Here is a 12141-nt window from a genome sequence, read left to right as displayed (position 1 = left end):
TTGACACTTTTCAATGCTCAATTCCTTGCGTTGGACGATTTTTTCGTAATTCTTTATTTGTAACGGTTTATACCATAAGTTTTTGAGGAGCCAAACTCTTTTTTTGTTTTTACAATTATTTCCTTAGCTTAACACTTTTAGTTTCAAAAAAAAGAAGATAGAAAGAGAAATATGAAAATAAAAGAATTATAGACGGAGATCGATAGCTTTTACAAAGGTGTACATTTCGATCATGTAGTCCAAATCTAGCACCGCTTGCAAATCTCACTGGAACGTTAGGTGATTTTACTCAGGCCCGATTGGAGTCCATGAAATTCGTTCTGGCGACAAGATGGACCTCACACGACCAGACAATATGCTCGATCTCATCAATGGTAAAGTTTGCTTCATTTAGAATTTCCGAAAATCGACTGTACTTTATAAACAATCAGACTGGAAGCCGAAAGAAAAGAAAAAAATCTGCTCAGTTTTTAGGAAAATCCATTGGTCTGCATCTCGGCTATCTAAACAGCTGAAATTGCCCAAAAATACCGTATGGCGCGTTTTCAAACGGTATCAGGAAACATTGACGACGATTCGGAAGCCTTAAGGGGGGAGTAGGGTCTAACGGGTAAAAAAAACACCATTTTCACGAATTTTTTTAGAGCTATCGTTCAAACAAATGTATTCAAATTTTTTGCATTATACAAAGCATTGTTAAAAGAACATTTAGTAATTTTTTCGTAGAAAATATTGAAAAATTAGCCGGTGACAGAGCACTTTCTAGGATGCCTTTTATAAAACAGGATTTGCGGTGGACACTGTATCTCAGCACAGAATCATCTGAAGTCAAAAAATCAGAGCAAAATATTTTTAATAGATGTTTTTTCTGGACCCCAACGATTTTATTTAACTTAAAAAAAAAATTATGAAATTTTTGTGGCTGTTTGAAGTAAAAACTACGATTTTTCACGAAAAAATCCGCCATTTTTTATCTGTAAAATCTCTCCAAAGTAAAAAAAAAGAAAATCGTTGTGGTTGGTATTTTATATGTAGAAAATATGTTCCAAATTTGAAAAGAATCGGTGAAGTAGTTTTCAAATGACGATGTCCACGGACTTTAAAAATGTGCTTTCGAGAAAAACGCGTTTGAAGTTTCTGCTCTCTCTCTCTCTCTCTTGCAGTATTAGATAAGAGGAGATGAAGGCCTATAATTTCTACAGTTTTGCGTCGATTGACTTGAAAATTTGACACAACTTTCTTGAAATCTTTTACAATAAGAAAATAAAAAAATAAAAAAATCGATTTTTTGAAAGTGTTAGACCCTACTCCCCCCAATCGAATCGTAGGAGTGGAACTGTCGACCGGAAACCGCGTGGTAAGATTTTGAAGATTTGGCCAGAAATTCCGGTGCTGCCCATTGTGCTGTGAGGAGAATTAGACTCCGGATAGGAATCAAGTCGTATCGAGCTAGCAAACAGAAAATCGAACATTAAAACTGAATAATGTGATCAAAATACGTGCTAGCAAGCTATTCGACCAAGTTAAACAAGTGTCTTCTGATGGACGATGAAACCTATTTCAAAGCTGACTTCGGGCAAATCCCAGGTCAAATATTTTACTTGACAGGGGCTCGGGGAATGTTTCAGCCAAATTCAGACAAAGTTGCACGAAAATTTAAGATGTGGTAGGCATTGTGGCCAGTGAACCGGAAAAACCGGGAAACAACCGGGAATTGAAAATGGGACCGGGAAAAACCGGGAATTTCAAATCAAAACCGGGAAAATTAATCATGGATTATTTTCCCCCCTAGATATATAAACCTATTAAATCCTAAAATACATTCATTTCATCATGACGGAACTTTCGCTCAGAAACTTTACGATCTATAGTCGTTTATTCCAGAATTGTTAACCATTTGTGAAGAGCAGGAAAAAGTTGGGATTCCATATTAATAAAAAGTCGGGAATATTTGAAAAATTGAGACTTTTGAACTCAGCGCATACTTTTGTCGAGCAAACGTCGTAGAAAAATTTCTCGACCACAAACTATTTCTAAGCTCACGCATTTTGTGCACTGCAGTGAATATAAGAAAAAGTTTTCAAATTAAATAAACGCTTCACAACTGTGAAGTTTGAATACGTTAAGTCTTGGTTGTTAACTTTTACAGCGTTAATTAATTAAAAAAATTCTACCATTTTGCACTTTCATTGCGAATATCTGGAAAAAAAACTAGAAATAAGTGAAGAAATAAGTGAAAGGAATTTAACAAATTCCTTAATCCCGCCGACTTTATAGTTCTGATGTGAATTCATACGTTGAAATCAGCCAGTTTTCTATTGAATCCACATCTCGAAAACTAAGATTTGAACTTATCTATCTTATAACTGGAATTATACACTAGTCCAGAATTGATAAAGTTCGAGTCTGCATCAGGAGCACGAAAATTTAGAAAACTTGCTGAGCCGAACCTTGAAAAAATCATCATATATCTAACAAACACATTTAAACTGGAGGAGTTATTTTGAAGATTCCGACTAAAATATCAAATTAATCTGATGAAAAAAATTGAATTTTAATAGAACGTTAAATAAGAGATATGAATTCAGTTATTCCTCCATGAAGTTCCAGTTTGGGTTAAGTTAAGAGTTAAGAGGTTAAGTTCAAGTTAAGACTCGGTTGAAAAAAATTTTGAAAACCTTTTATTTACAAAGATTTTACGATTAAAGGTAGTTTTTAAATAAACTGAACAATGAGAATTTTTTTAGCGTGACTTTACTTACTTTCAGCAGTTTTCAATTGAGTTTCTGAATTTGTAGGGGTTTAAAAGTATTATAGAAACTATTCCCTGTTTTAAACGGCTACACACCAAATTTCCTGATCGGTTTAGTAGTTTCCGGAAATTTTTTTAATTGTATCATAATTTTATTAATTTTGTATGGGAGCCCGCCGGCCTCCCCCCCTCCCCTTCTTAATTTGGAGGTGTTTGAAAGTATTATAGAAACTATTCCCGGTCTTCATAACAGCTACAACCAAATTTTGAATGGAAGTCCACCTTCGTTTAAGTCGGAGCGGTTTGAAAGTATTCTAGAAACTAGAGATGTTGGCCGAATATTCGGCGCCGAATACCGCGAAAAAAACCGTTAAGCCGAATATTCGGCTCACCGAATAGTTGATCTAAGTATTCGGCCGAATAGGCCGAATATCTACTACAGTCGTGCAAAATTTTTCAAATGATTTGTATAATTTATAAAATATTCAAAAGAAATGTTGTTAAAGCTACACAATCATTAAAAACTTATGGTTTCAGCGAAACATCTAAGGTGTATCCGCGTATCTTTCACTGTAGATCGTACAGGAGAATGCTGAAAAGTATCGCTTTATATTTTGATTTTAGTTTATTCCAGATTTTCTGGATATATTCAGGCTTGCCCATAAATCCAGTAAAGATTCCAGAAAAGTCAAATTTGGCCGGGGTGTCCAGATATTGTTTGAAATTCCCGAATTTTGTCTGATTATTTGCTTAATCAAATGAAAAACTTAAATTTCTCTTCAATATCATCAATAACAATTTTTCAAAAATTTAAAAATATTTAAAAATTTTAAAATAAAAATAAAAATTAAAAAAAAAACCGTGTGGATACGTGTGGTTGAAAGTAGGTATGCTTAAGGTTAAAATCATCTTCCTTTTCAACAACTATTTTGAAGATATCTTGCTCAAATTCGACCTTTATTCATCTAATTTAATATCAAAGAAGAAATTTCAAATAGCTTGGCACCTGTTTCGTAATGTTTTTTCCCAGATTTCACAGGAACGCAATCTCTTTGGGGATAAAAGCCTTTGAAGCGACTAGTCATATGATGTATTTTTAGTTATTGGTGACATTTGGAAAATCAGAAAGATCCCTACTTAAAAATATTTTGTAATAAATCATCCGATAATATCATCTGGTTAAAAAATGTCGACTAAAAACATGAGGGAATTAATATGGAAGGAATAGAAACCATCGAAATAATCGCTGAAAAAATTTTTCATTCAAAACTCAATAGAATATTCGACCGAATATTCGTTTGGCCGGATAGTTGAAAAGGTCAATATTCGGTATTCGGCCGTTCGCCGAATACCACTGTTCGGTACATCTCTACTAGAAACCATTTCCGACTCCAAAAACTTTTATATACTAAATTTCAAATTGGTTGGTTCAGTAGTTTTCGAGTCTATAAGGAACAGACAGACAAACAGACAAAAATTCGTTTTTCTAGATATAGAAAATGAGTCGGAGGGGTTTGTAACTTTGATAGGAACCATCTCCGTCCCCAAAAACCCTCAAACGAAAACCTCGGGAAAACCGGAAAAAACCGGGAATTTGAAAATGGAAACTCGCTGGCCACCCTGCGGCAAAAAAACGAAAATGTTCGTTAAAAATAAGACAAAGACGTCGGAGCTAACCAAAAAGAGTGTCTCCAAAAACGACCATTCCGTGATGTTCTGGCCACATTTGACAAACTGTCATAACAGCAAAGTTGTTCAAGAATGGTATGGAGAAAGGGGTCCAGAGAAATACTGGTCAATCACGAAAAGGAGACTCAATGCTCAAAGCAAAGGAAAAGGTTTTCAAAGTACATCAATCAGATGAAGTCCTGGTGGAATAAGCTGGTGCTGAAGCCCCATTGTAGAGAGACTGAGAGGGAGAGAGAGAGAGAACTGTCCAAAGGGTCTAAAAAGAATTTGAAAATAACTTTATAACAAGCTTCAACGTGCCCTAAATAATGTCAAAAGCATCTCATAAGAGTCTCAAAAAGGGTTCCAGAGAGCCTTGAAATTCCCTCAGAGAGTCTCAACAAGTCCTAAAAAAGGTCAATTTATAAAATGTCTCAAATCGATCTCATGAGTCCTAAAAAACCCTCAATGAGTTTTAAGAAAGGTTCAAAAGAGTCTCAAGAGCCCTGATAAAGCTTCTAATGGCTTTGAAAAGAGCCTTTAGGTTGTTCTAAAAACAATCTACAAAAAGAATCGAATGAATTTTAAAATAATTTTGATAGAGTCTCAAACGAATTGTAGCGTAGCGTTATAATTAAGTATTTGTGGTTATTAAGTTTTGAGCGTGTAGTAATGGTAAAAATTCGAGCCAAAAATAACTGTCTAGAATTAAAAGTGTAAATTTCAAACGTACACGTGCGTGCAACAAAACAAAAACAATGGTCAACGAAAACAACAATCAACGAATCTACCCGACACCAGCAGCAGAAATAATTTGTCTAGTTCGACTCGCCATTGCTGCTAAAATTTTTGCGGTCAGCAGCCTGCCATTCGTTCGCGTCTCAGTTCCGCTTTTAACAAAGGAGGCAGGAATTTAGGTTTCTTGAAGGATTTGAGGTGAGAACAATAAATTAACCTTGCTGATTCGGAAACAATCAGACGCCTCATCAACTCTCAGACGGAGGACAGTGCTGAGCCCGAAGAAAATAATAGGAAAAAGAAGACGAAAGAAACAAAACGAACAGTAGGGTGAGTGAAAGAAATTTTTATTGTCATCGCAAAATTGTGTCATCATAACGTCGATCTTGTAGAACACAAGCAAAGCCCTCACCTGAGCATTCATCAGACCGACTGTGGAAGCCAGCAATCCGGACAAACAACGACCCCCAGTGGGTGAGTAAAAAAGTAGTACGGAAGAGATAAAAGTGCTTAGACATAGTCGTTTGTCGATAGGTCGTTGTTGCAGAGTCGAGTGTCGTTGTTCGGGAGCTCAACACACTATTGGGCCCAGCTCATTCTTTTGGCCAAGCCGGAACAGAACCAGCCGGAAGCTGACAGCGGAGGTGCTCCGGGCAGTGGTGCGTGCCCGTGGAGCAGGCAGGGTTGCCAGGAATTCCATGATATTCAGCTGTGATAAACCTGTGCTGTTCGAGCTGTGATTTTTGTTATTGTTTGGATGTTATGGTAGGAAACGGGCCCGTGAGTAGTTATTATGTAAGCTAGCTTCCCAAGTAACAATTTTAGCTTTATTATGGTCATCAAAATTTCGTTTGGACTATCGCATTAATCTTCATAAAAAGCTAAAGCGCATTCTATAACATCACCTGGACTCTAATAAAGCCAAAATCAGGCTATTTGGCCCTATCCTAGAAACGTCATCAAGACATATCATTGTTGGTCATCAATGTTGGTCACCAAAGCTTTTAAAAAGCTATTATAAAACATGTTAGAAATTTTTGTTTTTTTTCGGTTCTGTGAGTTCTCGGAGTTTTTTTTTTATTTTTTCCGGCAACCATAATGGTTGATGAATGATGATTGCATTATTCAGATATGATCTGGTAAAATTAATAGCTAAAAAACCAATGTTTTAATCATATAATGAGCGTCTTTTCTACTGCCAGTCAAGATTTTAGGTAAAACTCGCCTCGTCAAATCTGATGGTCAATCATGATGGAATTGATGAAAAAAAGGCCTGAAAAAATATTTTCCAATGCTTGCATTGTGAATCCATCAACATGGCGTCATTTTGTGCCCTTCGATTTTGCAACCAACATGGCGTGAGTCAATTCATAGTTTTATTATGGTTTAATGATGACCCCAGAAAAAGCTACGATTTGACGTTTCTCTCGCAAGTCAACGAATTACACGCTAAAGTTGAGTTCCTCATTTCTGAGTTGTTAATCATTAGTACAGTAAATGAGGACAGACTTTTTGAATGAAAAGAGATTGGTTTTGAATGACCCGTGGAATAAATCATGAGTTGAAGTCAAATTTCGTTGTCTGACGACATCTTGAAATCCAAGATGGCGGCTTCCGCTGAGCTTTAAAATGGTGTAAATGACTTGAAACCTCAACAAAATGGATATCGGGTGAAAGGGCTAAACTAGTAGAAGTTGAATTTCGCTATCAGACGCCAACTTGAAATCCAAGATGGCGGCATCCGCTCAACTTTTAATGCTTAATGCTGACAAAAAGTCGCATTAAACCACTACTGTACGGGTATTGAATGAAAAGGCTAAGCTAGAAGATATCGATTTTTTTTCTTTCCGACGCCATCTTGGAATCCAAGATGGCAGTTTCCACTGAATTTTCAAATGCTGTTGATCAATGAAAATCTCTTGAACACAACTTTTTTCACATAATACTACATTAAAACTACTATTTTAAGACAATTTAGATCATTTTAAATCACTTTTATTATTGTTTCATTATGTTTCTAATGCATTTTGAACTTTTCTTGTTTTGTTTATAGTTTGTGATTTTTTGTCATTTATGTAATTCTATTATTCCTATCATTGGTCTAATTCTAGCGAAAACTATAAGGCTATGTTGTTTCTGTTAACCGTCTGATTTTGGCACATGTGCCAAATTCGATGTTGCCAAAATCGAATGTTGCCAAAAACAAACGGGATCTGTATTGTGGTGGTTTTTGTGGGATTTTCAGTCACTTACAGATTTTCAGAGAAACGCGAAAAGAGATATTTGACTTCTATCATTTAGCCTAGCACCCAATACAATATATTTGGGAGTTTCATGCTATTTTCATTCATTTACAGTATTTTTAAGTTTAACTGAAGCCACCATTCCGGATTTCAAGATAGCGTCAGAATGCAAAAATAAACTTTTTATAGCTTATCCCAATTGACAAATACCCATATTTCGGAGGTTTCATGCGATATTCAATAATTTAGAGCATTTTTTTAAGTTTATAGAAAGCTGCCATCTTGAATTTCAAGATGGCGTAAGATAGCAATATTCGACTTCTACCGGTTGATTTCTTTCAACTTATACCCCTATAATATCGGTTTTATGCGATTTTCAGTCATTTACAGTATTTTCAAGTTGAGTGGTAGCCGCCATCTTGGATTTAAGATGGCGACGGGCAACGAAATTTGACTTCTACTCGTTTATTACTTTTACCTAATAACCATATTGGCGGAAGCCGCCATCTTGAATTGATGATGGCATCAAGCAACAATTTTTTTCCTACTATTTGGGCCCTTTCACTCAATACTCATATTGTAAAGATATTCATACCACTTTCGGTGGTTTCAAGTTTTCAAAGATGTTTTTTTTTTTTAATTTTAACTCAAAACCAACACGCATAACTTACCAAAAATGTGTAAAAATGGGAGTTCCAATTCAAATATGTGCTATCTAATCTGAGCGTGTCCTGTTTTGACATCTTGATCGAGAACTGTCACTAAGTTTTATGGCGGTTTAATAATCATGCACTGAGTGCTATTATAGAACATGCAAAAGAAAGCTTGGAGCAAACTTCTAAGTTTGTGTTTTATTATAGTTTAAAAAGAGCATTCATAACTCTTTCAAAATAACTAAAACAGTATGTTTAATAAAAGTTTTATTAGCGTTTTCAAAACCATCTGAAAACATATGGTCGAAAAAAAATATAAGCATTCTGCATGACCATAATAAAACCGTCATAAAACAAGCTGCACAAAAAATGCCATAATTAAACCATAATAAAACTTCCTAATGCTAGTTGGCATAATCTGTGTTACTTGGGGGTTATGTTTTTAAAATGTCGTGTAAGTAATTGCTACAGATTTGGGTTTTGCGTGTTTGTGTAAAAGTTAGTCATGCAGCACACACTGAAAGTCAGTGGTGCTCAACTTGTTTCAGAATCTCAAAAGACTCTGAAGAGAATCTCAAAAAGTACCAATAAGGGTCTTTTATCAATTTGAAAAACTATTTTGCATTTCTGTTTTCTGATTGATTCATTTTTATTTTGTTTTGATGTATGTTTTCAAACTTAAATTTGATAGTCGTACTTGTTATTTATTAAGTTTTATTTGTAAAAAATTGCTGCTCGTCGAAGTAAGTGATGTTTATTTCGATTAAGTATTCATCCCTCAAATTTTCTGACAATGAAGGCAATTTGTATCAGGTTTTCCACATGGTAAACTTTGTTTGTTGGTTTAGCACAGTTTTAAGTAGGCATAAATTTAAATGAAATAAACAATTGACGTTAAAGAGCCACCCTTCCTATCCAAAGAGCTGCAGGTTGCCGACTACTAGTATATCATTCGGTGATATCATTTAGCCAATCTGTCATACGTGGTAAAGTTTTTTACTGCAGAAACTATGTCATCATCATTCATTACATTAAATAAAAATAAAAATTGAATAAGTGTTGTAGTGCCTTTTACAAATGTTTCATCTTATCTGATGTTTCATGTTGCCTCGTTTGACGGTATTTAATATTGCTCGACACCAAAACTTGCGAATCATTAAAAATATGTTTGATTTTAAAAAGAGTTTTTTTTATAACCATGTTAATATAACACTTTTTTTTCTTTATCCAAAATAGAAATAATCGAACTTGTTGTGATTTCAAATGGAGGATAAAGATTTTTATCCATGATCATTATTGACAAACTTTGTCGATTTTGGGGTGGGTTTGAGCTGTTTATTTTTAGTTTTGGCGGCTCTGAACATAAAAAAAATCAGTACACTTTTTTCGATTAAAGGTCATACAGTCAATAATAATCGGAACTTGATTTCAATGTTAGATTCGATCGGCGATATCGATTGAAAGATTAGAAAGTTGTCGTGGTGACTTACTATATTCTATTTCTCGACTGTTCTTGCCGTGGGCTCTACCGAAGACAAACAACTCCTTCACTATCCGGAATTCGATCGTATACACTAGGAGTGGAGTGGAAGTTTTTTCCCCCCTTATGTTTTACTATGTATACTTTACGATTATCTTCAGCGCCGCCGGATTAGATTTTAACGGTTTTTTGCGTTCTCCTACTTTAATGCCACCGTAGTTATCCTCATCACCAGAGAGAGAGACAAAAACGTCTTAAACGCAAATTGAACGAAAATTGACGGTGTATGGAGTTTTATTTCTTTTTTCGGACCCAACCGAAAGTAGTATTGCATGCGGACAAACGCGAATTGAGATTTTGAATAAATTGTATGTTCATATATTTGCTTACTCATGTGAACTTGGCGTTTATTTACCGGATTCAATAAAGTGATGTCGCATGGAGGATGTGATTTTTTATTTTCGTTCTTCTTTCTGGCCTGTTTGTGTTTGATGAATCTTTGCCTCTATATTTACTCAATGTTTATATTTCGAGTTGCGAGCTCGTGGATGGGAGGATAATCAACAGATGATCCTCTATGGATTGATGTTATTTCTTGAAAATGTCATAATTTGATTTTTTTTTCTAATTTCATTAAATATTAAAAGTAGTATTAAAAGTTACTGAACGGTTGTTATCCAAGACTAAAAAAAATGTTCAAAGCGATAATTGTGATACGGTCAAAAGAATGTTGCTGCCAAACAATAAACTCCAACTTATCTGAAGCCCTGGAACAATTTAACATTTTACAATCCTCTTCAAAAGTACTGATGCGGTTAATTTCAAATAGTTTCGAATGTATCTCTGTTTGAATTGTTTGTACTAGGATCCAACTGGCATGGCGTGGGCTTTATTTATTCATTTTACAGCTGGGGACATACTAAGTATGTAACAGTAATTTACACCTTCATTCTACAAGGGTGGGTACTTCAAAAATAAAGCGTCTAAACGCCAATGTAAGAGCACTTAACTCGTCTACATGCAGCACGTGGTTTATCAACGTTGCAAAATCTGCGCGCAGTTTATCAATTAGAATTAGCAAAGCGATATGTTTAATTAACTTTCCACCCACTACATCGTATAATATGACACATAGTTAGTTGGGTCTATCTGTTTTCGGCAAAAAAGTGTTATCGGAAAAGAGGAGGCCCCCTTTGAAGTGGAATTAGCCGACCGATGTGTTATCAGCAGCCTGATTATTGTTATTGTTGTTGTCCTGGCTCACTTATCTGCATGTGAGCTTTCACATCTGTAGAAATTATGTTGGTCTCCGGGAGGTTTTCGATGGGAAATGGGGATAGCTCTGTATTTTTTGTTTGTTATTATTTGTGAGTTTATTTTTAGACTTTTCGTACTCATTTGTTGTCTCAATGTTTATAATTATTATTCAAATGGGTCGAGTTTCTATGGAGTTTCTATGGCGTTTTGATTGTAAACCATTGTACATATTTTTCTAAAAGCAGGTGCCATTCTGCCATGATCAACATGAGCCACAGAACTGGGAGATCCAGATGTTGAAAATCATATCGGAAATACTGAGAATTTTGTTCATTCATCCTACCTACTCACCTACACAGCAAAAAATTTCTAAAAGTACACGGAATCTAAAAAACGAGTGATCTATTTTTTCTTGAGTATAATTGCAAAAAGATGTAATTTTAAACTCTTTTTGATGTAATATTAGACTTTTTTCAAAAATAGGATAGAAATAAACTGTTTTGATGTTATTTTACATTGCGTCATGCAAAAATCAACCGGTCAATGAAATTTATGTCACAAACAGTGTAAAGTTAGATCGGTTTGATTTAAAATTGAATGTAAACAAAGTAAACAAGTCGAAAAATTATTCGGAAACGAGTCGATCAAAGGCGTAGCTACCTACAGCAGCACTTCTAGAGTCTTTTAAAGTCGTAAGTATACGTGAAATGAAGAATACGGTTGAAACTGACTAGTTTTTTCTCCATTACAGCAAGGTCAGATTTTTTCGCAGAGGCTGATATCCGGACAGCTATTATCCGGAGAAACTTTTGTCAGATCAATTCAAGTGTCCAAGTGCTAAGCGAAAGATCATGATTTTCCGGAACCATTCGAGGATACTGATGACGCTGAACTGCAGTAAAAACATCCCCGTGCTGGGAATTCTGATGCAACAACAATTCCAGCTTGACGCTTTCCGTGATGGTGTTTTAATTTTCAGTTATGTAAATAAATGTGAATTAAAAATAATACATATGGGTGTATTCATTCAAAGACAAAAGCAAAAACCTGAATATTTAGCAAAAATATCCATATTTACGATAATAAATTTAAAAATTTACATCCCTGTGTATTTTTACACGACGGCTTCTGTGATCCGATCTCGTGCATTGATTTCGATCTAAATTTACACGCCTCAAAAATTACATCCTGGAAAAAAATAAACCGTGATAGAATTTTACATCGAAATCGATGTTCCGTTTTCGTGCATCGTTTTCAATCTAAATTCTTGCTGTGTGCCGTTAACATAAATATTCAAAAATAGAATTCCGATGCATGTTTCGGATAAGAAATACAAAATTTACTGAAACA

At 35.0% G+C, this 12141-nt stretch overlaps 1 protein-coding gene across 1 annotated transcript in view; it reads left to right on the top strand.

The window, feature by feature from the left end:
* Positions 1–12141, top strand: part of LOC129737638 (serine/threonine-protein kinase Smg1) — a 69713-nt gene that overhangs the window by 45881 nt on the left and 11691 nt on the right.

Source organism: Uranotaenia lowii, chromosome 1 (assembly GCF_029784155.1).
Source record: "Uranotaenia lowii strain MFRU-FL chromosome 1, ASM2978415v1, whole genome shotgun sequence".
Classification (NCBI taxonomy): Eukaryota; Metazoa; Arthropoda; class Insecta; order Diptera; family Culicidae; genus Uranotaenia; species Uranotaenia lowii.
Note: the sequence above shows the minus strand (reverse complement) of the source record. Positions and strands in the feature narration are given on the sequence as shown.